We start from the raw sequence: 27,740 nt of genomic DNA on the forward strand, positions 1-27,740 counted from the left end.
CTGAGTTGGAATTCCCAACCAGACATCAGCATTAGGTCTTGTATTATTCGGGGTGAGGGTATAGGGGTAGGAGAGCAGCAGAGGGTACTGATCTTGAGAGGTAGTGTGTCTGAGAGCTCCAAGTCCAGATAGAGAAATGGGGCAGGTCAGGACATTGGTAGCATGCTCTTGTCCTCATTTTGCTCCAGCACAAGTGCCAGGACACCCAGATACACCCATGGTGTCCTGTTCCCTGTTCCTATTTCCTTCTTCCAATTTTTCCCGGTATCTCTACTTCCAGGACTCTTTTCTAACACAAGAAGATTCTAGCTATGTCAAGCAGCGAAAGGAAGGCCACTGACACTGCTGGCAGGCATTCAAGGATGGATCCAAATCTCTCCTCAGATGACAGCCAGAACCCAGGTGCAGTCGCTGCAGGTAAAAAACAGAAGACAACAACAACACCAAAACAACATCATGAAAAAACCCACAAACCAGAGGGGCTGGCAGAGGGCTGTGTCCACCCCCAGCAGACATCCTAAAATCCCTTGGCATGTGGCACACTGAGTGGATGTGGTGGTGTGTGGACATTTCCTTCTTGGACTAGTGGGGGGAGGTTCAGATGCAATTAACTGCTACTCAAGCTTGTTTGTGGCTTTAGCTTTCCACACCTGAAATTCCCACCACACAAGAATCCTGCAAGGCTCATAAGACAGTTCTCTGCAGGCAATATGCAGTGTGCCTCTCTGGGAACACATGGGTCACATGTGGAAGGACAGTGCAGATGCCTCCAACATCTGGTCCAAGGATCACTCAAGCCTAATGAATTTTGTGTGTGTCTGTGCTTGTGTCTGTACTTCTGTGTGATATTCTCAATCTCTCTCTCTCTCTCTCTCTCTCTCTCTCTCTCTCTCTCTCTCTCTCCCTCTCCCTCTCCCTCCCTCCCTCTCCCTCCCTCTCCCTCCCTCTCCCTCCCCCTCCCTCTCCCTCTCCCTCTCCTTCTCCCTCTCCCTCTCCCTCTCCCTCTCCCTCCCTCCCTCCCTCCCTCTCTGTCTGTGCATGCTTTTTGTGACTCTCTGTCTCATGCATGGATAAGAATGGGAGTGCATGTGCATGACTTCTTTTAAAAGTGTAAGTTACTGTAGGTGGCTATTGGCTCTAGAAACCCCACAGTGACTCAGTTTTCAGTGGGAGATGATGGGAGCAGCTCACTTTGTCCAAAACATTTTTCCTCTTTTTCTTTAAATACAGCTAACAGAGAAGTCCTTGATGCTGGTAGGGAGGACATTATTTCCTCAGGAACAGAGAGGCAACAGGCCAGGTGATCACGTTTGTTTGGTTCTTTCTTTCTTTCTTTCTTTCTTTCTTTCTTTCTTTCTTTCTTTCGTTTGTTCTTTCTTTCTTTCTTTCTTTCTCTTTCACTCTCTATTTCTCTTTCTCTCTTTCTCTCTATTTCTCTTTCTCTCTTTCTTTTCTTCCTTCTCTTTCTTTCTTTCTTTCTCTTTCTTTCTTTCTTTCTTTCTTTCTTTCTTTCTTTCTTTCTTTCTTTCTTTCTTTCTTTCTTTCTTTCTGCCCAGTCATAAAATATGTTTAGAAAAGTCAGGCTGGAAAGATGGCTCAGTGAAAGAGTGCTCTATGTATAAACATGAGAATCTGAGGTCATATTCAGCCCCAAAGGAAAAGGCCACACGTGGCAACTTAACACTTTTGAAGCCTAGAACTGAGGGCTGAGGTGTGGCAGAGAACATTCTGCATGCCAACCTACCAAAAATAAACTGAGATACAAACAAACAAACAAACAAACAAACAAATGCAGTGGTGGGTAAGGTGTGTGAATCACAGGAATGTCCTGGATGCATTGAGTATAAAGGCCACAACACATTTGTCCTGCAGTCCATCAGATGTTCAGTGTGTTACAAAATGAAAATCTCATGCTACCAGCAAACTACAAGTTCTGTCACAGAACTTGTCTGACAGGAATAAGGTGGAAATTGGTAGAGGAGGACCCCCTCCACACATACACACATACACACATATACATTACTACCTCTGATGGCTGCACACTTATACACATGCATTTCTGTTGCATACAGAGAAATCTAGAAGAATCAGTGTCTGCTCTTGAACTGTGAACTGTATTGAGGCTGTGTGGGGCACACTCTACTTCCCTGCTCATGCAACAAAGTTGGCCTTTTGTATACATTGAATTAAAGAGTTTATGTGATTTCTTTGCAGGAAGGAAAAACAGGACTTGGTCCAAGAATTCGAAGGTATGTTCTAGGATACAATTCAAATTTGAGAAAATTGTTTGAGCCAAAGAAGTGCAAGGCAAGGGAGTTGTCACTTGGCAGAGAAGAGAATTGTGTTACTGCCTTGTTCTCAAACACACAGTGTGGAAATAGTGTTTATTACTCACCAAGTCTCTACTTCACCTTAATTGTCCATGTGAAGATCATGGCACCTGCAGTGGGACAATCCATGCCTACTCTCTGTGAGATATTTACAAATTGGATGAAAGTATCCGTCTCCCAGTTTTTGATTCACACAAGTGATGCATCTGTTTTTGATACCACATTTTACTTCTCTCATTTGTATTCTAGTCCTGTTCTTCTATATTTGGTGGGGTGGGGGTGGGGCGATACTTGAAGAGGGCCAATCCTGGTTAAATAGCTGCCCACAATTTACAATGCAAAGAGATAGCACATGAAGTGGAAGCTGAAGCAAGTGCTGTTAGCCTGTGGCTCTAGTATGATCAGTTGAGTCCTGCATTAAATTGCTGTCAGAGGTTAGTCACATGAACTGTTAAACAAACTTATCAACCCGAGAAACAGCTGGGAGGTCTGCAGGCTTTTCTGATGTTGAGTTACATCTAGAAACTATCCTGAACCTCAGGATAGGGCTGTAGTCATGTGGAGGCCATTGCCTCATATTGTTCAGGCCTCTGGGTTCCATCCCCAATACCACAGAGTTTTCCATGAGTCAAGTTTTCCCTTTAAATTATTCAGAATGTAGCCGGGCGTGGTGGCCCAAGCCTTTAATCATAGCATTCAGGAGGGAGAGACAGGTGGATTTCTGAGTTCAAGGCCAGCCTGGTCTACAGAGTGAGTTCCAGGACAGCCAGGGCTACACAGAGAAACCCTGGCCCAAAAACCCCAAAAAAAAATTCAGGATGTCTACCTTATCAAATTTGTCAAATAGCCTCAAGCGCTACAAAGGTTACTGTATTTTTCATCTCACTGTCCAGTGATCTCTGAGCCATTGGAGATGGTTGTAAATGGACATTTGTGTTTTGCATCAAGCAGCCCAACAGTTCCTCCTAGCATGTTCTAGGACTGGAACACTCTTAGTACATTGATTACATTCATACTTTATAAATGACATCTAATAAAGAAATCACACAGTGACTTGATACCCTTTTTGTAAGTCTTGTTAAGGCCCCTCTGTTATATTTTGTATGTAATATCTAGACACTGAAGTCCAACTGTCCAATTTCATGGTCAGGTCAGAGCCACTGAAATTCTTAACGGAAAGAAAGGAGGCAAATAACCATTGCATTGTCAGATCATCTCCACCTATTGATAGCAAGTGTCTTTCCAGTACCCTTGAGGGACCTTCACAGTAATGCCTACAAGATTATGTCCCCTTACAGAGCCACCTAACAAAGTTCTTCAGGAAAACAGAGAAAGATTCTCAAGGATCATGACCTCATCTTTCAGTGCCATGGAGGTCAAAATTAAGGATGTTCTGAAAACCCAGTGTGAACAGAGGTAGGGTTGTTGCTTCTTGTCACTTTGATCCCAGAGCTGTTGACAGTTGGTTTGTGAGCACAATGAAGGGGGAATAGCCAGTGGCCCCACTGGCTAGAAGCTTTGTTGGCAAGTGAACATGCCTTGTTTTTTCTGTAGGACAGACTTTGTTTTGTCTTATACCCTCCCGTTGTACTGAAGTCAGTCATCTGCATTTCCTAAGGATGAACTAAGATGTTTTGACACAGGGCAGTTGAATCAGTGTAACAGTAAGTAAGGTGTGGGCATTGTGTGAAAGTGCTGGGTGCATTGAGCTTGAAATCCTCAAATCATCCATCCTGGAGTCCTTCATCTCTTCAGTGTGAAATGAAATGAAAATCTCTAGCCTCCAATGTTGTACAGGTTTCCGGAGGAGCCCTGTTCACCATGCAGGTATGCTGAAATCCTCACAGGTACAGTGATGAAGAGTGGGTAGGTGTCCACAGAATTCTCTGATGGTCGTGGGTGTGCATCCTCATTGGACCTATCTTTATAATGGGAAAATAAAGCAGGGATTGTGCTCGTCAGAGAGACTAATACTTGTGGAATGCTAGTAAGACAATCCTGAGTTTTCTAGCACTAAAAGCTGTGAAGTGACTCCTGTCTCGGCCAAGGAGGGACACGTGCTATTAGGGTGGTAGGAACTAATCCACCTCATTTTCCATTTCCCTGTCAGAATATTTTAGATCTCCTTTCCCAGCCTTGCATTTAGTGAAGGAAAGTCAGTCGTGCTGTGTTTGAATGGGCTTTCTTCATGTCGAGAAGGAATATCACAGTGTTCACCTTTGTCTTTTACAGGCAGAAACTTTGTCAGGACTATTCTCTTCAGTTTACAAATTTGAGTAGGAAGTTAACTTCGGATGCATACAAACTCAAGAAACAGGCTTAGCTTTAAAGGAGTCCATTTCCTCAGCATCAGAGGTAGCAACAGAGGCTTCCTGCAGCAGGTCTGTAGGGAAGGGGCAGGACATGAGCTCTGGGAGTTAAGGAGGGTGGTTGATGTGGAGGGGAGAGACTGGCCATCCTTCCTGACTTGGTTTTTTTCCCTTCTGTGGGAAGATGACAAGGGTAATGATGGGTTAGGAGCTACTGTCTGCAGAGTGCAGGAGGAGGTACGGGATTGTATCCTGAGAGGGGACACTTCAGGATCGACCCAGTACAGAGGCCAAAGAGTAGGAGGGCCCCACGTAGCCTTCTGGCACAGTGACCAATGATGCAGAGTGAGAGCAGTTCATGGGGCTGTGGAGAAGCAGGTGGAGACTTAGCTGCCAGTGTGGTTGGAGTTCAGACCGGCCCTGTCCCAGAGGAGAAGAGGGAAAGGTTCCCATGCAGTGATTGATGGACCGGTGATGGTGACTGAGTCACCTTTAGCCTGGAGATGAGAATGGGCTTTGGGGGACTGGTAACTGGACTCAGTGCTGTCTCTGGGGGCTCTTTCTTCCTGGTGGAGAATGGAGCTGTCTCCTAGGAATTCTGACTTCCAAAGGTAGGGAAGCAGAAGGGGAACTACTGATAGGTATGGAGATGCTGTCCAGCCCAGCTCAGGTCAGGAGCGTGGACTCTGGAATCCCACCAAGTGGATCGCAGACACCGTCCAGTTTCTTGCTAGTTATGCTAACTCAGAAAAATAATTTACATCTGTGCCTTAGTTTCTTGGGAGTGGAAGGAGAGAAGAAGTCCATATATATCTGAAAGAATTTTTTCAAAGATTTGTTTTAGATGTGTATCTTTATATTGGTACAGGGCAGTATCTGAAGTCAGTCTTAAAGAATATAACCCTGTTAGTGTGGCACTGTGTGCTCTACTCTTACTGGAAAGGCCAAAGTGGAGTGGGTCCCTATGTGGAGGAGTGACAAATGATGGGGATAACTCAAGGTAGGTTCTAAAAATACAGAGAGTCCAGCAGATTTGAAGGCCTCTAGTAGGTAGGTTTTCAAGACTACAGGAACTACTAGCAGTGTTTTGAGTACTGTTAAATAGGAACCCTTCCCATTAAATGAGTGAGCTTCACAAAATGAAGGTTATTTTTCTACTATTAGGTTACTCCTGTAAATGTGGTCACTGTTTTAATTGAAACCAATTGTAAATGTTTTTCACTCCATCTGTTTTGCATAAATAAAATAAAAAATTGCCTTTTATGAGCTTCCTGTCCGGTCTTCCCCCCCACCCCCGCTTGTTCTTACATCTTACACTGCCTTTGTTTGTAGAATATGTTTATGGAGCAACAGAAGTTTATTCATGAAACTCTCACTCTTCAGAAGAACAGAATGGAAGAATTTAAATCACTGTGTGAAGAATACTTGGAGGTGTGTTGAACAACCTCTACAGGGGCCACTGAATATCCTGGTATTCTTTCTGTGCTTTGGATAACAGCTTATGAAAGTTACCTGCAAACACCACCCACCATTTCCTCATGCTCCATGTAATCCTAAGTACAAAGTCAGTTTAATTTTAGCATTCACTCATGGTTAGGAGAATCATTCAAAGCAGGACTTGCTGTCTTGGTAATTTCATCTGGAGCTGTTCATATTGTACAGGGCACTAATGCTCTTCAGCTCATCCCATCTTGACTCACAGTACATTTTTTCATTGGGTTTGTATGTGCACACATGCATACTTGTCTGTGCATAGGTGTGTAGATGTCGGAAGACAACTCTTACAGACACACTTCATCATATCTTTTTTTTTCTTACCTCTAGCTTTTTGTTTGTTTGGTTTTAATTTTGACACAGGGTCTCACTGTGTAGCTCTGGCTGTCCTGAACTCACTATGTCGACCACTCTGGACTCAAACTCACAGAGATCTACCTGCCTACCTCTGCTTCCTGAGTGCTGGGATTACAGGTGTGCACACTGTGCGGGACTCCCATGATACCCTTTTGAAACAGGATGACTCCCTGGACCTGGAACTATGACTAGGCTGGCTGGCTGCTCAGCAGTTCCTTTGCTGCCACAGGTCGATGTGTCACCATGCCTGACTTTTAGTATTTATGCTGAAGGGCTTATGTTGGCCTTTTATGCTTATGGAGCAAGCTCCTCCACTACTGCTGCATTCTTACCCCCCAAGAATTACTTTTACACACTGCAGCTGTCGTCCCAGACCCTCTCGTTCCATCTTTAAGCAGACTAGTGACAAGAATATTTGCACTTACTTCCCTTGCTCAGTCCATTTACATTTCCTATCATTGTAGGACTGAAACATGGCTTCATATGGCCAATTAGAACCATAAGACAGCTGCCACGTATAGCCCTCAGTAAGAAAGTAAGTGGAAGACAGAGAGATTGTGAATTGAGAGTTGTCCTCCATAATAGTCTCTCTAAGTTCTTGCTAGGCATGTTGATTGTCCTATGCCATCTTCAGGTTTGTAGCTCTCTACAAGACAATTAAATACTAGACGCTCTACTTTTGTTTCAGACTCAATGTGAATTGGCTTGTTCAAGTTGCAGTTAAAATTTTGTTCATCCAGAGTAATTCAGATGACCCAAAACAACCAAGTTGACAGAATTCATCCTTGCTTTCTTAATGCCTGTCTCCTACAAAAAAACCCTACCCCAACACACACACACACACACACACACACACAAACACACACACACACACACACACACGGCGGGGATTAGGGGCTAGTGTGTGTTCCTGCTGAAATATCATTCTTTAAGTACTCAGTGGCCCAGAAACTTGCTCAGCCATTCCAATGTTAAGATCTCTGTGTTGTTCCAGTTTCTGTGGTCACTGAACAAGATTATGGAAGAGGTCCTGCCAAGTTTTATAATGCCTCCACAGTATTTAGCAAGACTGTAGATGTAGTGTGTGCTGTTTCACTCAGTGCTAAAGAGAATGTGGAGGTGGAAACCTTGAGTTTTAAATTCCTGGTGCACAGTGGTCATAGTTCGGGACAAGCTATTCCATCCTGCTAAGAAGTGGGCGAGTGGCAATGAACGGGCTCATGCTTCATGCTCTGTTTGCATTTGGCTTCATGGGCTTTCATTTGTGCTGTGCATGGAGAGTTATCCCAGACTCTCAGACATGGTAGGCAAGCACCCTTCCCCTGGGCCACCCCTATAGCTAATCCCTCACAATTTGACCATTCAGCAGTGGGTTGAGAAGTGGCAACGTCAGTGTCACTTTGGTGGATATTTTGATCTTCTTGTTGTACAGGGTGCGTGCTCGCTGCTTTTGGAGTAATTTTTGGAGTAATTAAACCATGTTTTTTTTTTTGTTTTTGTTTTTTGTTTTTTTTTTTACCACACTTGCTCCCTTTGAAATGTTGATGTTCCCATTTGAAAGACAAGATGACCAGGGCTGATTTCCTCACATGTTTTTTGCTTCAGAAACTGGAGGTACTGAGGGATTCTCGGGGAAATTCCATCGCTGAAGAGCTGAGACGTCTCATAGCCACCTTGGAAATCAAACTTCTGATGCTGCATGTAAGTACCTAGCCTTTCCATAGAAAATGGGGATAAGGCCAACCTTGAGTGCTATTTATTTTACGTCCATTTAATATTTTCATTACTTAACAGAACCAGCAAAAGACTGCTGCTCCTCCACAATCTCTCCTGGATGTGTTATTCTCATAAAACTTTGGAGCACAAAAGCCGATATGAGGGGAGCAGTATAATCATCTGGGTGAAGCTGCTAGTGCTGATGATTGCAGCTTTGGTGCCTGGATCTTCTCCTGTCTTCCTCCTGTTCCTGAAGATGCCCAGTTCTGTTAAATCCAAATAAACCCTGGGATTTGTGTGACAGCAGTGCAAATATGTCTGTAGGGAACTCCAGCCCTCGGGTAGAGATGGCAGGCTTTCCTTGGTAGCATCGCAATTACTGGTTAGCACACATTGGTGTTGGTACAGTAGATTATCATACCTGAACATCATCTCCCCAAATTAGAAGGCACACAAGTGGGCTATTGTTGTCGTGTCCAGATAAATAATTAGAGAAGATACAGGCTTTCTTTGACATTCTGCTCTGAAATGTGTTCAGTGATGGAGCCTATGAAACTGACCTTCAGCCTCCAAAGGCAGTGTGCTCTTAAAAGTTAAAGTAGTAGAATTCATCAAACCTCCCGAGTAAGAAAGATGTGAGTAATGTGGCTTGAATCAGTGGAAATGCCATTTGCAGACAACATTTACAAGGTCTTTCGATTAAATGGGTCTGTCACACTAAGAGGTGATTCTGAACATGAATACAGCTTAATTCGCCATCATTTATTAATCCCTCACTTGTATGGATAGGAGTAACTGAGAATGTTTTGTTTGTGGAATTTATCGCACATGTAGTATGGGATCATCAGGGATATTATATATGAGGTCTCGTGTACAGTTAAAGCTCGCATCCTGTGATTTCCTGTATGTATACCCTGGGAAATCCTTACTTGGGAACGTTTGATTTAATAAACATGAAATAGTTTCAGACTTGTTGGGATGAGTCATTTAATTGCATTCTCTTTCTGACATCCCTGACGTTTCACCCCTTCTCAGACAGACATGGCCCCATGCCATGTGGAGGTGTGCTGTCACCTGTGTTCCTGCATGGGGCCAGTGTAGTCCAGGCCACTTGTCTCATTGTGTCCCGTTGTGTAGAAGCATTGAAAACAGGCTGTGTTCAGCCTCCCCCATTTTCTCCGAGTAGAATTGCATTCCTCCAGACTGAATGAGGGCTTCCCTGCTGGGATCATTTTACTGTCTAAAGTTTGCATTATCTAGAAGAACTTCCCCGTTTGTGTAAACTACCTGTGGCCCTGTGGGCCTTTAGTATTATTTCTTTAATAATAATTAATAATCATAATATAATGTTGTATTATTACCAGCTTTGAATGTCTCCTACTTGAAATATTCTGCCTATCTTTACCATATATGGATACTGTCCATAGTGTTTCTCCAGTGTTGAATTCTATTTTATTTCTCTGTCTCTCTCTGTCACTCTGTCGCTCTCTGTCTCTCTCTGTCTCTGTGTGAGTATAAATATTCCTTTTTGTGTGTGGTACTTGTGTGTATGCCTTCATGTGTATAGGCACAGCTGTGTGTGTATGTGTGTGTGTGTGATTACACATACTTACCTTTGCATGTAGGGGCCAGAGATACTTCTGATATCTGGTTTATTTTATGAAACAGTCTCTCTCTCCCTCTCCCTCCCTGTCTCCCTCCCTCTCTCTCTCTGTGAACATGATGCTCATCAATTGGGCTAGGGTCTTAGATCACTGGGTTCTAGGGATCCACCTGTCTCTGCCTCCTAGTGCTGCTGGTACACACACTCACTGCTGTGCTGAGATTTTTCTTTAAAGTTTTATTTTGGTTATTTTATTTATGTGGATCTGCTTGTGTCTGTCTGTGTGTCTGTCTGTGCCCATGCATTCTGATGCCCACAGAGGGTGTCAGACCCTTAGAGGTAGAGTTCCTGTGGGCCACCTGTTGGGTACAGTGATTTGAACTCAGGTCTTCTGCAAGAGCACCAAGTGCTCTTAACTACTGACCCTTGTCTAAAGCCCCTATGCTGAGGGTTTTAAAAGGTTTCTGGGCATCTGTACTCAGAGTCTCAGGGCTGTTCAGCAAGCTTTACACCTGCTGAGCCATATCTCCCTGGTGCATATTTGTTTCTTACCAGTTTGAGCTCAGATATTTGTTGTTCTATTTGTTGTTGTGGTTGTTCACTATCCACCCTGAGGATGCATAGGAACATACCCTGTGACCCTTACTATTACATTGTGCAGCATCTAAATGTGTACATAGATGTGTGTCTGCCTCCCTGGGCGCACCACCACTCCTATCACAGTGTCCCACTCTGCTGGCAGCACCAAGGTACTTCACACACAGGTCTCCAGGGAAACCAGGAATATTAAGCAAGCAGGGTTATGGTTTCAATGGAAAAGATGTAAAAACCTGTCCTTGGGTCCGAAAATCTGGAAACCGGAAGTGATAAAAAAGCCTGGTCGTCTGAGTTATGTGTTGGGCCTCCACATCTCCCACAACCAGGACTGGAGATAACTGGTATTCTAAATGACCCTTTTGCTATCTGTACAACCAGGGGCTCCCCCCCCTCAGCTCCCACATCCAGGACTGGAGATACCTAATTGTCTAAATGACTGTTATACTACCGGCAATGGCACAGGCTCACCCATGCTGCCACAACCAGGACTGTATATAAATAATAGCATAAATGACCTCTAAGCTATCTGTGTGGCTCAGACCATGAGGGATCCTTCCTGAAGCCCTAAAGCTAGCACAGACAGCCTAGCCTCAGAACCCATCTTCTTGGAAGAAATGACATGTGCCCTGGGTGGCATTTTGGTATAATTATGCTTCCTTGTGGACTGGAGATTGTGGTACACCAGGAAACACTTTTCCTACTTATACCGTGTTGAATGTGCTGGCAACAAAGCGCCTGGCCTCTGGTCCCCTGAAGTTTGATCCCAGCTGACAAAGTGGATCTCAAAAAGGTGAGTTTTTATTCTCACCTCTTTTCTGAGCATTTCCCTGCTTGCTGTGTGTCTTAGTCAGGGTCTTTATTCCTGCACAAGCATCATGACCAAGAAGCAAGCTGGGGAGGGAAGGGTTTATTCGGCTTACACTTCCATGCTGCTGTTCATCACCAAAGGAAGTCAGGACTGGAACTCAAGCAGGTCAGGGAACAGGAGCTGATGCAGAGGTCATGGAGGGATGTTCTTTACTGGCTTGCCTCTCCTGGCTTGCTCAGCCTGCTCTCTTATAAAACCCAAGACTACCAGCCCAGAGATGGTCCCACCCACAAGGGGCCTTTCCCCCTTGATCACTAATTGAGAAAATGTCTTACAGCTGGATCTCATGGAGGCATTTCCTCAACTGAAGCTCCTTTCTCTGTGGTAACCTCAGCTGTGTCAAGTTGACACAAAACTAGCCAGTACAATTGACCCCTTGTCAACTTGACACACAAACACATCACTAGTAAGCCTAAACCCTTACATTCTTATTCATCCCCAAGGTCTTAATAACTTTAAACATCCCACAGTCTTTACATATTCTTAAAATTTCAATCTCTTTAAAATATCCATCTCTTTTGAAATCCAAAGTCTTTTTACAATTAAAAGTCTCTTAACTGTGGGCTCCACTAAAATAGTTTCTTCCTTCAAGAGGGAAAATACCAGGGCACAGTCACAATCAAAAGCAAAAGTCAATCTCCAACCATCCAATGTCTGGGATCCAACTCACAATCTTCTGGGTTCCTCCAAGGGCTTGGGTCACTTCTCCAGCCATGCCCTTTGTAGCACACATGTCATCCCCTAGGCTCCAGATGCCTGTACTCCACTGCTGCTGCTGCTCTTGGTGGTCATCTCATGGTACTGGCATCTCCAAAACACTGCATGTTCTTCAGTCCTGGGCCTTCAATTGCAACTGAGGCTGCACCTTCACCAATGGCCTTCCATGACCTGTCACAGTGCCGAGCCTCAGCTACTTTGCGTGACCCTTTCATGCCTTCAAAACCAGTACCACCTGGGTGACCCTTACATATTACCAAGTCCCGCTGCAGCAGGAGTACAACCTTGGCCATCTCTGGAACACAGCCTCTTTGTGCTTTCATAAAACACTTCCCAGAAGATGTCACCTCAATGATGCTGGTCTCTTCTTAATCACCGCTAATTTCTTAGCTCCAGCTAACTAGCATCAAAGTTCCAGTAATGCAAATTTTTTGCTTTGGTAGTTCTGGTATCTTGTTAATCACAGCTGATTCTTCAGCCCCAGCTAACCAGAACTACAGAATCTTCACAATCAAAACAGCAATGGCCCTGAAAAAAGTCTTTAATTTTCCCTCTGAAATTTCACAAGCCAGGCCTCCATCTTCTGCAGTGTTCTCAACATTATCTTCCAAGCTCCTACACAACATCTGACAGACCTCTTAACAATGGATAGATCTTCAAGCCCAAAGGTCCAAAGTCCCTCCACAGTCCTCCCCAAAACATGGTCAGGTTGTCACAGGAATACCCCACCCCCAGTACCAATTTGTCTTAGTCAGGTTTCCTATTCCTGCACAAACATCATGACCAAGAAGCAAGCTGGGGAGGGAAGGGTTTATTCGGCTTACACTTCCATGCTGCTGTTCATCACCAAAGGAAGTCAGGACTGGAACTCAAGCAGGTCAGGGAGCAGGAGCTGATGCAGAGGTCATGGAGGCATGTTCTTTACTGGCTTGCCTCTCCTGGCTTGCTCAGCCTGCTCTCTTATAAAACCCAAGACTACCAGCCCAGAGATGGTTCTACCCACAAGGGGCCTTTCCCCCTTGATCACTAATTGAGAAGATGCCTTACAGCTGGATCTCATGGAGACATTTCTTCAACTGAAGCTCCTTTCTCTGTGGTAACTCCAGCTGTGTCAAGTTGACACAAAACTAGCCAGTACATGGTGACACCTACAGAGACCAAACACACACACACACACACACACACACACACACACACACACACTCACACACACACACACTGCTGTACAAACCAGTCATGCTGCATATCCAGAGGTGAAGTCACAGGCAGTAGGTGACAGGTGTGTGATTTGGTGAGTTTTACAGCTCACAAATGACAGAAAAATAATTACTCGGTCAGGGTAATTCCAGGTAATGCCAGGGTGCTGGGCTGGTTGGGCACTCAGCTGAAAGTCATCCCCGTGTAGTGACACCACATCTGTCATAGTGCACAGCATGGACCACAAGAAGTAGGCCTACAGCACTTGCCCTTGCAGGGGATGCAGACCAGATATGTCCTCCACAGAAGGAGGTTTTCAGCGAAATTGTCCCAGAGTGTTGATGTTTGCACACAGCCTGATATCCGTTTGTGTAAACTACCTGTGACCCTGTGGGCCTTTAGTATTATTTCTTTAGTAATAATTAATAATCATAATATAATGTTGTATTATTACCAGCTTTGAATGTCTCCTACTTGAAAGGTTCTGCCTATCTTTACCATATATGGATACTCTGCATAGTGTTTCTCCAGTGTTGAATTCTAATTTATTTCTATATCTCTCTCTCTGTCTCTCTGTCTCTCTGTCTGTCTGTGTGTGTGTGTGTGTGTATATATTGCTTTTCGTGTGTTGTACTTATGTATATGCCTTCATGTGTATAGGCACAGCTGTGTGTGTGTGTGTGATTGCACACATGTACCTTTGCATGTAGGGGCCAGAGATACTTCTGATATCTGGTTTATTTTATGAAACAGTCTCTCCTTCTCCCTCTCCCTCTCCCTCTCCCTCTCCCTCTCCCTCTCCCTCTCCCTCTCCCTCTCCCTCTCCCTCTCCCTCTCCCTCTCCCTCTCCCTCTCCCTCTCCCTCTCCCTCTCCCTCTCCCTCTCTCTCTCTCTGAACATGGTGCTCATCAACTGGGCTAGAGTGTTAGATCACTGGGTTCTAGGGATCCAACTGTCTCTGCCTCCTAGTGCTGCTGGTACACACACTCACTGCTGTGCTGAGATTTTTCTTTAAAGTTTTATTTTGGTTATTTTACTTATGTGGATCTGCTTGTGTCTGTCTGTGTGCCTGTCTGTGCCCATGCATTCTGATGCCCACAGAGGGTGTCAGACCCTTAGAGGTAGAGTTCCTGTGGGCCACCTGATGGGTACAGCGATTTGAACTCAGGTCTTCTGGAAGAGCACCAAGTACTCTTAACTACTGACCCGTGTCTAAAGGCCCTATGCTGAGGGTTTTAAAAGGTTTCTGGGCATCTGTACTCAGAGTCTCAGGGCTGTTCAGCAAGCTTTTCACCTGCTGAGCCATATCTCCCTGGTGCATATTTGTTTCTTACCAGTTTAAGCTCAGATATTTGTTGTTGTATTTGTTGTTGTTGTTGTTCACTATCCACCCTGATGATGCATAGGAACATACCCTGTGACCCTTACTATTACATTGTGCAGCGTCTAAATGTGTACATAGATGTGTGTCTTCCTCCCTGGGTGCACCACCACTCCTATCACAGTGTCCCACTCTGCTGGCAGCACCAAGGTACTTCACACACAGGTCTCCAGGGAAACCAGGAATATTAAGCAAGCAGGGCTATGGTTTCAATGGAAAAGATGTAAAAAACCTGTCCTTGGGCCTGAAAAGCTGGAAACTGGAAGTGATAAAAAAGCCTGCTCATCTGAGTTATGTGTTGGGCCTCCACATCTCCCACAACTAGGACTGGAAATACCTAGTATTCTAAAGGACCCTTTTGCTATTTGTACAACCAGGGGCTCCCCCCTCCCTAGCTCCCACAACCAGGACCTGAGATACCTAATTGTCTAAATGACTGTTATACTACCTGCAGAGGCACAGGCTCACCCATGCTACCACAACCAGGACTGTATATAAGTAATAGCATAAATGACCTCTAAGCTATCTGTGTGGCTCAGACCATGAGGGATCCTTCCTGAAGCCCTAAAGCTAGCACAGACAGCCTAGCCTCAGAACCCATCTTCTTGGAAGAAATGACATGTGCCCTGGGTGGCATTTTGGTGTAATTATGCTTCATTGTGGACTGGAGATTGTGGTACACCAGGAAACTCTTTTCCTACTTATAATGTGTTAAATGTGCTGGCAACAATCTACTTTACTCTGGTCCCCTGAAGTTTGATCCCAGCTGACAAAGTGGATCTAAAAAAGGTGAGTTTTTATTCTCACCTCTTTGCTGAACATTTCCCTGCTTGTGGTGACACCTACAGAGACCACACACACACACACACACACACACACACACACTGCTGTACAAAGCAGTCATGCTGCGTATCCAGAGGTGAAGTCACGGGCAGTAGGTGACAGGTGTCTGATTTGGTGAGTTTTACAGCTCACAAATGACAGAAAAATAATTACTCGGTCAGGGTAATTCCAGGTAATGCCAGGGTGCTGGGCTGGTTGGGCACTCAGCTGAAAGTCATCCCCGTGTAGTGACACCACATCTGTCATAGTGCACAGCATGGACCACAAGAAGTAGGCCTACAGCACTTGCCCTTGCAGGGGATGCAGACCAGATATGTCCTCCACAGAAGGAGGTTTTCAGCGAAATTGTCCCAGAGTGTTGATGTTTGCACACAGCCTGATATCTGTGTCAGTGGGGGAACTATTACTTCTCACTGAGCTCTCGTCTGCACCTGTTGGACCTGCCCACCAACCGAGGCTCGGCCCTATTAGTGCAGAAATGTAAGTGAAGCTTCCTGGGAAACATGAAAGTGCTGGAGCCAGCAGGAAGAAAGTAGTGCACTCTGGTGTGTGTGGGGGTCAGGCCTTTTGCTGTACTCACACTGCAAATGACCTGCGATGGGAAATCTGACCAGGGTATCAACGCGCTTTTAGGTTAGGTTTTTAGAAGGCTCTGCCTAGGCCCACTTGTTTATTTTTATTGTACCTGATTTTTTAGTGTGGGTGGCTTGTCTGCATGTATGCCTGTGTCTCATGCTCATGGCTGTTGGCTCTCAAATCCTCAAGAGTGTGCCAGATCCCCCTGTAACTGGACTCATCTATGGCTGTAAACTGCTATGTATATACTAGGAATCTAACCTGGGTTCTCTGCAATGGGACCCAGTTTTTGTAACCATTGGGGAGTGGGGGGCCCACCAGTAGAAAGAGTATAAGATCCAGAGATAGTAGATGACTAGAAGGAAACTCTTTCCTAAACATAAGAGGCATGTTGCACCAGTAAACTCACAACAATTGTGACAGCATGAACTACACCCATTAATCTCAAGCCAGACCAAATCACAGCCTGTAGGGGCCTGGTGGGCATGAAGATCCATGCCTAACTAAGGAGCTATTGGTAAGTGATGGCTGTTGGGAGAAGGAGAGTTAGCTTTCTTCATGTGTTGTCCCATGATAGGTCTGATATGCTCTAGTGAGTGGCTGGCCACAAACCTGATTGTATAGAGTCGGCACTACTGTGTCTGGATGGGTTAAAAACAGGACACAGAGTTGGCTGGGTTTGAAGGTTGGGTTGGATTGGAGAGGCGATGGGAGGGAGACAAAATGTTCAAAATACACTATAATGTATGAAATACTTGAAGAATTAATAGTGTTTCTGGGAAAACAGGGGACTGAAGTGATGTCTCAGAATAAGACATTAAGAGATTAAGAGCACGTGATGACCTTTTAGAGGAGCCAGCTTCACTCCCCAGCAGCACCCACAGCAGCTGGCTCATAATCACTTGTATTTTCAGTCCCAGGGGATCAGTGCCCTCTTTTGACATCCATGGGCACTGCATGCAAATGGTATTCATATTGATAAACAGGCACATGCACATACACATCAGTAACAATACATTTAGATAATCCAATTATCCTCAGAAACTTTTCTTGGCAGTGTAATAGTGTCATTATCAAAATCATGTTTGTAGGATCATGAAAAGCTGACCTCACAGCTAAGCCTGATTTCACAGTCATACCATCTTCCTGCTAAGTCGTCACACTTCAGAGGTACCTACACATACATTCCTGTTTATTGTAACCTTATTCACAGTAGACAAAATAGGGAATCAGCTTACATGATTATCAACAGATCAATGAATGAATAAAGACAATGTGGCTTATTTACACAACTTATTTATTTTTTTTTTCTTAAGTAAACGAGAAACGGTCTCTGTAAGGTTTTAATGCTCAGTTTTCACAAACACAAATTTCTACCCAATTTTACAACATACAATAAAATGTTCTAGTCTTTAGAATGTATGTTATTCAACTCTTCCTCAGATTCTTTTCCAATCTTAAAATCACCACCTAAGTTTCTACCTAAGTAATACTCTACTGTATTTACATTTGAATTGCATGTCTTAAGAACAAACGGAAATCCATGATATTTGGTTAACTCAGTGTATTTATAAAATGAAAAGCTCTATCAAAATACTTTTCACTGGAAAAATAAATAGAACAGACAATGGATCTACCAAAGTTCATATTCGCTTTGGCAGACGTCAGTGTGGGACAGTTCATGACAGCATAATTTGCCCTTAATCCCCCAGAGCTGACCAGCTTCCAAGCTAACTGTTAAATTATTTTACTGAGATTTTATCTTGTTGGTATCTGGCTCATTCCACATCATCTTCAGCCAAGCTCTGAGCACTTACAATTCTCTGACTAATGGTTGGAAGCTTGGTCGGGAGCATCTGGAACACTGGTGGTGGAAGAGTCTGCTGGAACATTTGCAGCAGCTGCTGAGGCTGTCCACACACAGCAGTGGCATTTGTCAGGTGGTCCACACCCTTCTCGTAGTCACCTTGTGCTAGTAACTCTTCACCAAGCTGTATCTCTTCAAGGAAGAATTTCTGAACTGCTTCAACATCTTTTAAATCAGGTAACTTGGAAAGCCCAGCTCTCTCCTTAGCAAGCTTCGCGCAGGGGCCATGCTAATCTTCTCTGTATCGTTCCAATTTTAGTATATGTGCTGCCGAAGCGAGCACCACAACTTATTTTTATTCAACAATGAAGAAGAATGAAAGTAATAACATTGAGTGACACTCTAGATAATCATGTTAAGTAAAATAAGCCAACTAACAAATATCATATATATGGATTCTAGATTGTATGTCATTTATACAATGCACATGCACAAATGTGTGTAAGAGAGAGAGACAGACAGACAGACAGACTGAGAGAAGTGGGCCTATTTAGATGGACAATGGAGGTACCTCTGAACACAGACCCACATGTTGCTGTGCTGTCCATGTCTGCATGTCTAACCTGACTGGCTCTGTTTTGTCATCTTATACGAGAAGTACTTTTTTCTAAATCACCTAGCTAGGCTGGCCAAGACCAGTTCAGAGACAAGAGGGCATCTCTCCTGTGTACCCTCACACCCAGGTCCTCCAAGCCATTCAGTGTTCCTCTCCCAAACCAGCCTGTCTTCCATGCCTACAACCCAACACTACTGTGTTCCTGCAAGTAGGCCAGCCTTCCCTCTGCCCCTGCTCCCACCTGATGCCCAATGGAAAAAACTAGGGGACACAGCATGTGAGCCACCCGCACCCCAACACCTACCCCACTTCTCCTCCATGTTTCTCTAAACTACATACACTAACCTTTGGACCCACCTTCCACTCTCACCTCATTCCCAAGGTAAAAGCTAGAAGAAACCAACCTCTGGACCACCCGAACCTCAGCACCTAACACCGTCCTCCCCTCCATGTTCCTTCAACTAGGCCCAGCTCAGCCTCGGACCCCACTAACACCTCCATCCCCTTCCCATGACCACAAGGAAAAGCCAGAGAAGCAAGCCTATGGGTTTCTCAAACTAAAGCTTTAATAAGAACACAAGTGGGAGAAGCAAGGGGTGATGCTGGCCAGCTAGGCAGGGCCCATCTGTGGGAAAGGTTGGGTGGGAAGGACTCACTGATGATGTGCAATGCATAGATGGGGCTGGCAGATGGGCCAGTCAGCAAGCCAGAGCTGGGCAGTGGTGGTGGAGGCAGCAGCAGTGGCTGCGGGGGCAGCAGGAGCAGCAGCAGCAGCAGCAGCAGCAAGTAGCTAGTAGCTAGAGATGAGGATGATGATGAAAACTAAGAAGGCCACTGTGAGCTGGGCCACCTGGGAGATGGTGATGAACTGGAACAGACTTACATTTGCATAAGCTTTAGAGTTGTTGGTTTCCTTTTAGAAGTTGCAGGATTAGCTGGAAGGGACCTTACCCTGAGGATGCGCTTCCTTTATACCATTTAGCATTAGGGTTAAAAGAAGAAAAAGGAAGAAAGAACAATGTGGATTGCTGTCTAAATATAGGTGATGGCAGGCACAAGATAAGGCTATAACTTATGATTGGGCAGTGGATAAAGAAGGCAGGCTGAAAGTTTTAGAGATGGGAGAGATAGGGAGACACAGGGAGAAGGAAGGAAGATGGAGGAAGAGAAAGATTATCCAGATTCTGAGTGGCTTTAAATAACCACAGGTAGCTATAAATATCTGATAAGGAATGGATAATTACAAGACTATTTGTCTTATCTAGGTGGGCAGTTGTTATCAATATCAATTGGTTCTGCATTCATTGTGGCTTGAGAATTTACTGATATAAACCTGACTGATAAATTACAAGCCTCTAGAGTTTTGATTTTACCTGATTACTGGGATTTGTGTCAGCTAACCAGGGGGTGATGGCTGGGAATAGGAGCAGAATCCACAGCAAGAGATGTTGGGTGGTCGATGCAGGGGGACCATGGAGACCTTGGGGGCAGGGAAACAGTGTTACTAGAACACAACCAGCGCTAGTGTGGGTTGCTTTCACGCAACAGAACAACAACAACAACAACAACAACAACAACAACAACAACAACAACAAGACTTCTCACCTCCCTGAGCACAGACAGGACTTGGCTCTAACATTAAATTTCTTGGTGATCTTTTTCTCCTCAAACTGTACATTTTATGTCTCTTTTAGTCCCGCTTGTTCCCTTTCCTTGTAGATCTGTATACCAGTGATTATTAATGACATATCACAGTCAATACTAGGTTACCTTGAAATCTCCTCTGGCAAGAATGTTAGTCTAAAACCCCTCAATTTATCCTCTGGTACTTTTTTTTTGACAAGGGCAGAAAGCTGTGACACTCTTTGCCAACATATCAAGAATGGTCTCCACAGCATATGCTATTGTTCCTCTCTGAACCTCTTAAACTGGTCCTGCATAGTCTATATTGCACTAAGCACTGCTGTATTCTGTGCTGCTACTAGGATAGCCTATTATGCCTCACAAACTCATCCCCAAGCTATACCTGACTAAGACTATTCCTTTTACTTCCCTTGCTTCCAATGCTTCAGTATCAAAACACAGAGAGAACTAGCAGAGTTGAACATCCCTGTAAACTACTATTCTTTATTCTAAGCCACAATAAAAGCTCTCAGACTCTGATAAAAAAAATCCAAGAATCAGGTCAGTCATAGGTGTTGCAGGAGAGAGAGATGAGAGAGAGAGAGAGGGACAGAGAGAGAGGGAGGGAGAGAGAGAGAGAGAGAGAGAGAGAGAGAGAGAGAGAGAGGAGTTCACTAAGAGGACAAGCCTTCATTTTCTAAAGGAACAGAGGGGTTCAGTCTTCTTGAAAAGACTGACACCCAGCTAGCTCACTCTAGTCACTTTTTTCAAATATCATACAATGTTAATTGGGGCTAGGAATAGTTCTAGCTGCCAAAGTTTTCTTGCCCTTGCTGCCCATGAGAGCAGACAACAACACAATCTCAATACCCCTTGGCCATGGCAAGCCATAATCAAAAGTAAGAACTCCAGGTTTGCCAGGAGTGTTTTAGGAACAAGGTTAGTGCATTGCAAGATCTCAAGTAGCACCAAGTGCATATTCTCTATAAGGCAACACTTCATCGAGGTTCAAAAAGTCTCAAAATGATTTCTCAGCCTCTACTAAGGGATCCAAATGTTTACTGAAACATTGTACTCAAGGCCAGGCACAAAGGCTTTAGGAACCATTTTCATTCAAAGCCAGACATAAAAGCTTTACTATACATTATCAGTACAAGACTCCTTAGTGATAAGTTATTTCTTTGCCAGTAAATTGAGTCCATTTAAGCCAGATTAGTGTACACATAAAGGCAGGTTTATTGGCAACCTGCTTGTGCTCACTGGTCTGAAGGAAAGAAGCCAGGAAAGTCACCATGAGGAGGGAGACAGATGAGAGGGGGAAGAGAAAGAGAGATAGCATGCACACAAAGAGAGGGAGAGAAGAGAGAAGGGAAGAGAGACCAAAATGTCTGGCTTATATAGGAAAGTGCCTCTGGGGGAGGGGAATCACAGCCCCTGGTCTAAAACATTCAGGGTAGAGAGCAGGGTATACCAGGTACGGACTGAGGGATGCTGGGAGAACTTGGAGGCCAGGTCCACTTTAGTATGCTAAATATGCACCTCGGCTGTTTGTCCAGGGTCTGAAACCCAACACTTAGCAACAGGCAAACTCCAAAATAGGAGAAAGCTAGATCTCTAGACATCAGAAAAAGGGGATTTCAACTTTATTTGGGAAGGTAAATGTTGTTTCTGTGACAATCAGTACATTCTGGTCAAACACACAGCAAAGAAACTATTTGACTATGCCTCAAGAATTAGACAGCAGACATTATTAGAGTCAAGACAGATGGGTTTGAAGGTCCTTATAAGATCTCCTTGATCATATCTATTGTCACACCATTAACTATTTTGAGTCTAGCATCTTAGACCCTTTTCTAATCTGCCTCTAATTCAATTCAACCAGAACAATGTCCAGCATGCTCCACAGACTCATGTGGATCACCTCATTTTATGAATACAAAATACCAGCTCATGACTCAAGAATCAGCAACTGACCAATTTTCAGGAGATGAAGTGGGAAGAAGGCTTGAAAATGCTCCAATTGGGAAGGAAGCAGCAAAAAAAGAAAAGCCAGGTCACAGATGCTGCTGTTGCAGGGTGTGTTAGCTAAACCCCTCTGCAGCTTTTTTCTCCTACCAGGTATTGAAGATAAGCTCTCAGATAAGGTACGGCAACAAGATCAGCTTCCTGCCACCCAGGTTCAAGGTAATCAGATTAATGGCCATATATCCTATGTAATACCTTTGCTAAGCTCCTAGCATGTAACAGCCCCAAAACACATGCTCCTTCTAGTAAGGCCTTGTGCCTAGTCAGACACCATCCCTTTTAAAGTCTATAAAGGTAAGGACTTTCCTTTGTTCTAAAGGTTTTGTTGGATGGATATCCTATCCCAGCTTCTTCTGCTGTTGGTGGCCTATGTTGTTAATGGATATATCACCTAAACAAACAAGAAAAAAATAATAAATGACAGCATATGATGATGAAAATGTAGGAAAGGAGGACCATATATACACTACTGTTCACCATTTAACCACTATGAAAGTTGGTATGGAGGTTTTTAAAAAATGTACAAGTATCTCTGTCACAGGACCTAGCAATATGATACTTTATATTCTGAATGATGTGGGTTGATTGAAGAAAGAGGGTCACTTTAGGATGTAATTAAGCACCAGCGAGGAACAGTCTCAATGAACTGAACCTCAAACAGCTACACAAAAGCATATTTATTGATTGTTGCCACGGACCACCCCAGTTGGGTGTTGGGGGAGTGTCTCTGGAATGAGGATCCTCAAAGCTAGGTGGGTAAGGATTTGGCAGTGACAAACAGAAACAAACACAGAGGCAGTTTGAATCTGAGTGTATTTTGCAGCTCTCAAGCAGGGGTTTTTTTATACATAAAGAAAACAAATATTACAACTCTTAGAAGATGTGTTCAGTGAAACAATCACAAATACCATCATTATCATTTGGCACAGAAGCACACAAAAATCAAGCAAACATTACAACTCTGAAAAGATGTATTCAGTGAATCACAAACAGAACAGGTAACATCATTCATTATTAATAGGAATCATCCAAGCATTACAACTCTAAAAGGATGTATTCAGTGGGGCAGTGTCTTAGTCAGAATTTCTATTCCTGCACAAACATCATGACCAAGAAGCAGTTTGGGGAGGAAAGGGTTTATTCGGCTTACACTTCCATACTGCTGTTCATCACCAGGGAAGTCAGGACTGGAACTCAAGCAGGGCAGGGAGCAGGAGCTGATGCAGAGGCCATGGAGGGATGTTACTTACTGGCTTGCTTCCCCTGGCTTGCTCAGCCTGCTCTCTTATAGAACAAAGACTACCAGCCCAGAGATGGCACCACCTACAAGGAGCCTTTCCCCCTTGATCACTAATTGAGAAAATAAATGTCTTACAGTTGGATCTCATGGAGGCATTTCCTCAACTGAAGCTCCTTTCTCTGTGATAACTCCAGCTGTGTCAAATTGACACAAAACTAGCCAGTACAGGCAGTCATCCAAGGCTAGTGGCATATTTCTGAGAGCAGGTTAGTAAATCTTTATGGTCAATTGTTTTTTAACATCTAATGCCTGACTTTTTAAAATAAATCTTCAACGCATAAATGTAAACTATTTTAATTCCTTCTAAATAAGGCTTTCTTCACCATATACCAAAGCCCACTTCCGATGACACACGTGTAGCCATATGAAACTTTATTGTTGGGAGATTTTTTATCTAGCATAATACTATTATATAATTTTGTAAATGATTTATAAAGTAAAGCGTTGGTTTCCCCAGAGACAAGGTCATGTTAGTGACCCCATCTCAAGGGATGGTTTCTTACCCATTATTCTTGCTAAAGATCGTGGCCTAGGCTACCAGGAACATGTTCTAAAGAAGAAAAGGAATAAGAGAAAACAAAACAGATAGATTGCCATGAAAACTACAGCTCAATATTTTGCTCTGGCCAAGAGTTCCACAACCGGCTCCAGGAGGCCTCCTTCTTTTATAATTCTCTCCTCAGTCTGTGGAACTTGTCATGCAGATTCTACTGGGGTTGGTGTGGCAGATTGTTTGTTTGGGGGCTGAGATAGAACAAGTTCTTCATACCAAAACCCCTAATCTAAGCTACATGTTTCCCGAGGGAAAACATTACAGCCCAGCAACATTAGTCCTTATTGTGCACTGTTTGCAGTACCCAATAACGCAAGACATTCCAAATGTGCTAGGGCAGTCTTGTGACCAAAGTCATGCAAACTCTGTAAAGCCCCTTCAGAAAAACACCTCTATAGATAACAGAATATAATCACTGTTTTCTACAATGATTTCTTCACGGTCAAAGTACTTCTAGAAAGTAACTATCCATTCCAATGTTTATCCTAGACACAGTGAAAAACTATTTCATTCTAATGTTTACCCTAGATGTAATGATTCTACTAGAGTTCCACTATGACACCTGAATATACATCTAAGGACTCTAAGTCCTACCACCACAGAAATACTTGCACATAAATCTTTATTGCTACATTAATGACATTAGCCACAAGCTGGAACCAGCATAGATATCAACCAACAGTTTAACGGATAGAAATGTGTTAAAACACAATGAGATTTTAGTTATCCAGAAGGAAAAATAAAGTAACATATCCAGAAAAGTCGATAGAACTGGAAGTCATTCCTTACACAAAGTAAACCAGATTCAAAAGCCCCATTTGTAGAACTTATTTGCATTTGCATATATATGTTTCTGTGCCTGTGTGTATGCACACATGTACATGTGTGTAGGGCATCAAACTAGAAGGGGTGCATTTGAGGTAAAAGGAAAGTGTTAGGGGGAAAATAGGGGAAAGTAAGAGGTAATGGAATACACGGGTAAGACAATAAGAGACTCTTAGGGAAAAGGGAGGGAACAGCTTGAAGGAGATCAGGGTTTGATGACGAGCAGCAAGGAAGGAGAGACGAATAAGAGCAAAGAATTTTGAAAATGCCTCAATGAAACTAATTACTTAATATACTTAATATAGTACGTCTTAGTCAATGTTCTGTTGTTGTAAAGAGACAGACACCAAGACCATAGCAAGTCTTATAAAACATTTAATGGGGGAGGTGTTGCTTATGGTTTGAAAGGTTTAGTCCATTATCAGCATGATGGGAAGCATGGCAGCATGCAGGCAGACACTGAGCTGGGGAGGTAAGCTGAGAGTTCTGCATCTGGATCTGCAGGCATCAGAAGTAAATGCTACACAAGGCCTGTGTTGAGCTTCTGTGACCCTCAAAGCACACCCCAAGTGACACACTTTCTGTTCAAAGTAAACCTGAATGAATCTGGTTTGCTTGATGTAACAACAAAGCCATGTCTACTCCACCAAGGCCACACCTCCTTATCCTTTCAAATAGTGCCACTACCTAGGGACCAAATATTCAAATCTATGAGCATATGGAGGCCACTCTCATTCAAACCACTAGAGTATCTTGTTTTCTTTCTCAAGAAGCCATCACACTATGCCCATAAACCTTCAGAATTTAATCTCTGTCTTTCATGAAATGCACAAAGACAAACACAGGATAGCACGTGGGAAAAAAAATCTAGAAGTTGACTAAATGATACCAGTGACTCTAGGGTATCATAAGTTACATACTATTTCATATTATCAGGGAATTGTAAAAAACAGGAGGACTTTTAAAAAATAAACTAAACATGGGATGGGGACTTGGGCAAAGTGCTTGCTTCACAAACATGAAGATGAGCCCAGATACAAAAACTCATGCAAAGCGGAGTATGGTTACATGCACCTGCAATGGTATCACTCCTGTTGTAAGATGTAAGAAGGAGAAAAGAGCTTCCCCAGAAGCTCATGGGCCATCTATTCTAACATATGCAGAAGTGAACAAGAAAGAGATGCTCTTAAATAAGATGGAAGGCAAAGTTGTGTTCTGACCACTTGTGGTCCACCGTTCATATATGTTCTCCCACATGGCACACACACAGTATATACACAGAGACATGCATACATATATATCATACACCCAAAATTGTCTCTGCAAACTAAATGTACTATTGATGTGGAAGTGATGAGGTTGGAAAACTGAATTTCCACATGGGAAGGAAAAAACAGGAATTGGGTCTCTACAAGACATCAGGCACACAGTCAGGTGTAGATTAGCAAAGAATTGAAAAAAAAACAAGAGCTAAAAACATTAATTACAAAACATACTTTAATGGCTTTATTACACATTGAGAGACATACAACTTCATTTTGTAAATATTGTTTAATTTTAAGAATTTTCCAAGTATTCTGTTGATATGAAGGATCCACACATACTCAGAACCAGATTATAAATCTTATCAATTTGGAGAGAGAGAGAGAGAGAGAGAGAGAGAGAGAGAGAGAGAGAGAGAGAGAGAGAGAGAGAGAGAGGAGATAAAATATGGAGTATGTAAAATAACAAATCAAAAAGTGCTGTTAAAAATAGTGGGAGTGGGTAATTAGAAGCTATTTTTAGGGGTGCTGACTTTTAAGCAATCTGTAGGCTGTCATTTTGTCCTAATTACAGTGTCCTTTGAGTTACAGAAGCTTTTCAGAGTTAGTATAGGAAAGTACCATCTCTGTTAGATAATTGTAAAAGATATGTATCCTTTCAAAAACCCTGAGAATTAAATCCTATTTTCTTAATGTTGCAGAAAAAGGAACAGACTTATAAGAGTTTTGCATGTGCAATCATACAGACTAGAATGTAGGCAAACTTGGATTGGGACTCAAATATAAAAGACCCCTTCAGACACAATGATGTTGAAATACATACTCTTAGTGGCTTTGGCTTCCTCTAATTCTATATTCCTGTAACTTAAATTGATCAATATGACCTGAAAAGAGCTAATAATTGTGGCCAGAAAAAAAATCTCTTCTTATAGAATAATGAATTAATTGCTAATTTCAAGATTGCTAACTATGACGGAGGGCATTTAATAATATGAATTAGAAATGTATCAAGTAGATTATTATTTTCATTTGGACATGCTTTCACATGGTGAAGAATATTAATTTTTCCACTTCAGAAATGCTGGTGATTAAATAGCATAGTATAGTCAGAGCTACTTTGGTACCTAGGGAAAAATATATATAATATATAGAGAGAAAACAAAAAATATTATATGAGAATAGAAAACAAACAAACAGAAGAAAAAGAGCCCAAGAGAGGCATAAGAATCAGAGACCTACATGTTCCCACATTCAGGAATCCTATAAATACACTAAACTGGAAGCCATAATACACACACAGAAGACCTGGTGCAGCCCCTTGTGGCCCCTGTGCATGCTGCCTCCATCTTTGCAAGTTCATATGAGCTTTGATCACATTGATTTGGAGGGCCTTCTTTTCTTGGTGTCGTTCATCCTGAGCCTCTGGATTTTAAAGTCTTTCTGCCCCCTCTTCCACAAAATTCCCTAAGCCCTGAGGGGAGGGAGTTGATGGAGACATTCCATTTAGGACTGAGAGTTCCAGGGGCTCTCAATCTCTGCATATTGTCTGGCTGGGGACTAGGGTGGGGTGGGGTGGTTCTCTGTATTTGTCCCCATCTGCTACAGGAGGAAGCTTCTCTGATGATGGCTGAGCAAGGCACTAATCTATGAGTAAGGCCTTTATTGATGTGTTTTTGGTTTGTGTGTGTGTGTGTGTGTGTGTGTGTGTGTGTGTGTGTGTGCGTGTTATTTTTGTTTGTTT

At 43.3% G+C, this 27,740-nt stretch overlaps 1 non-coding gene and 1 pseudogene across 1 annotated transcript; one reads left to right on the top strand and one right to left on the bottom strand.

The window, feature by feature from the left end:
- On the top strand, nucleotides 288-9,173 carry Xlr3d-ps (X-linked lymphocyte-regulated 3D, pseudogene; annotated as a pseudogene).
- Nucleotides 18,032-18,138, bottom strand: LOC115489187. The gene has a single exon (XR_003953149.1). It is a non-coding gene; the product is annotated as a U6 spliceosomal RNA (small nuclear RNA).
- Between the last annotated feature and the right edge of the window lie 9,602 nt (nucleotides 18,139-27,740).

The sequence above is a fragment of the Mus musculus genome, chromosome X (assembly GCF_000001635.26).
Source record: "Mus musculus strain C57BL/6J chromosome X, GRCm38.p6 C57BL/6J".
NCBI classification, from domain to species: Eukaryota; Metazoa; Chordata; class Mammalia; order Rodentia; family Muridae; genus Mus; species Mus musculus.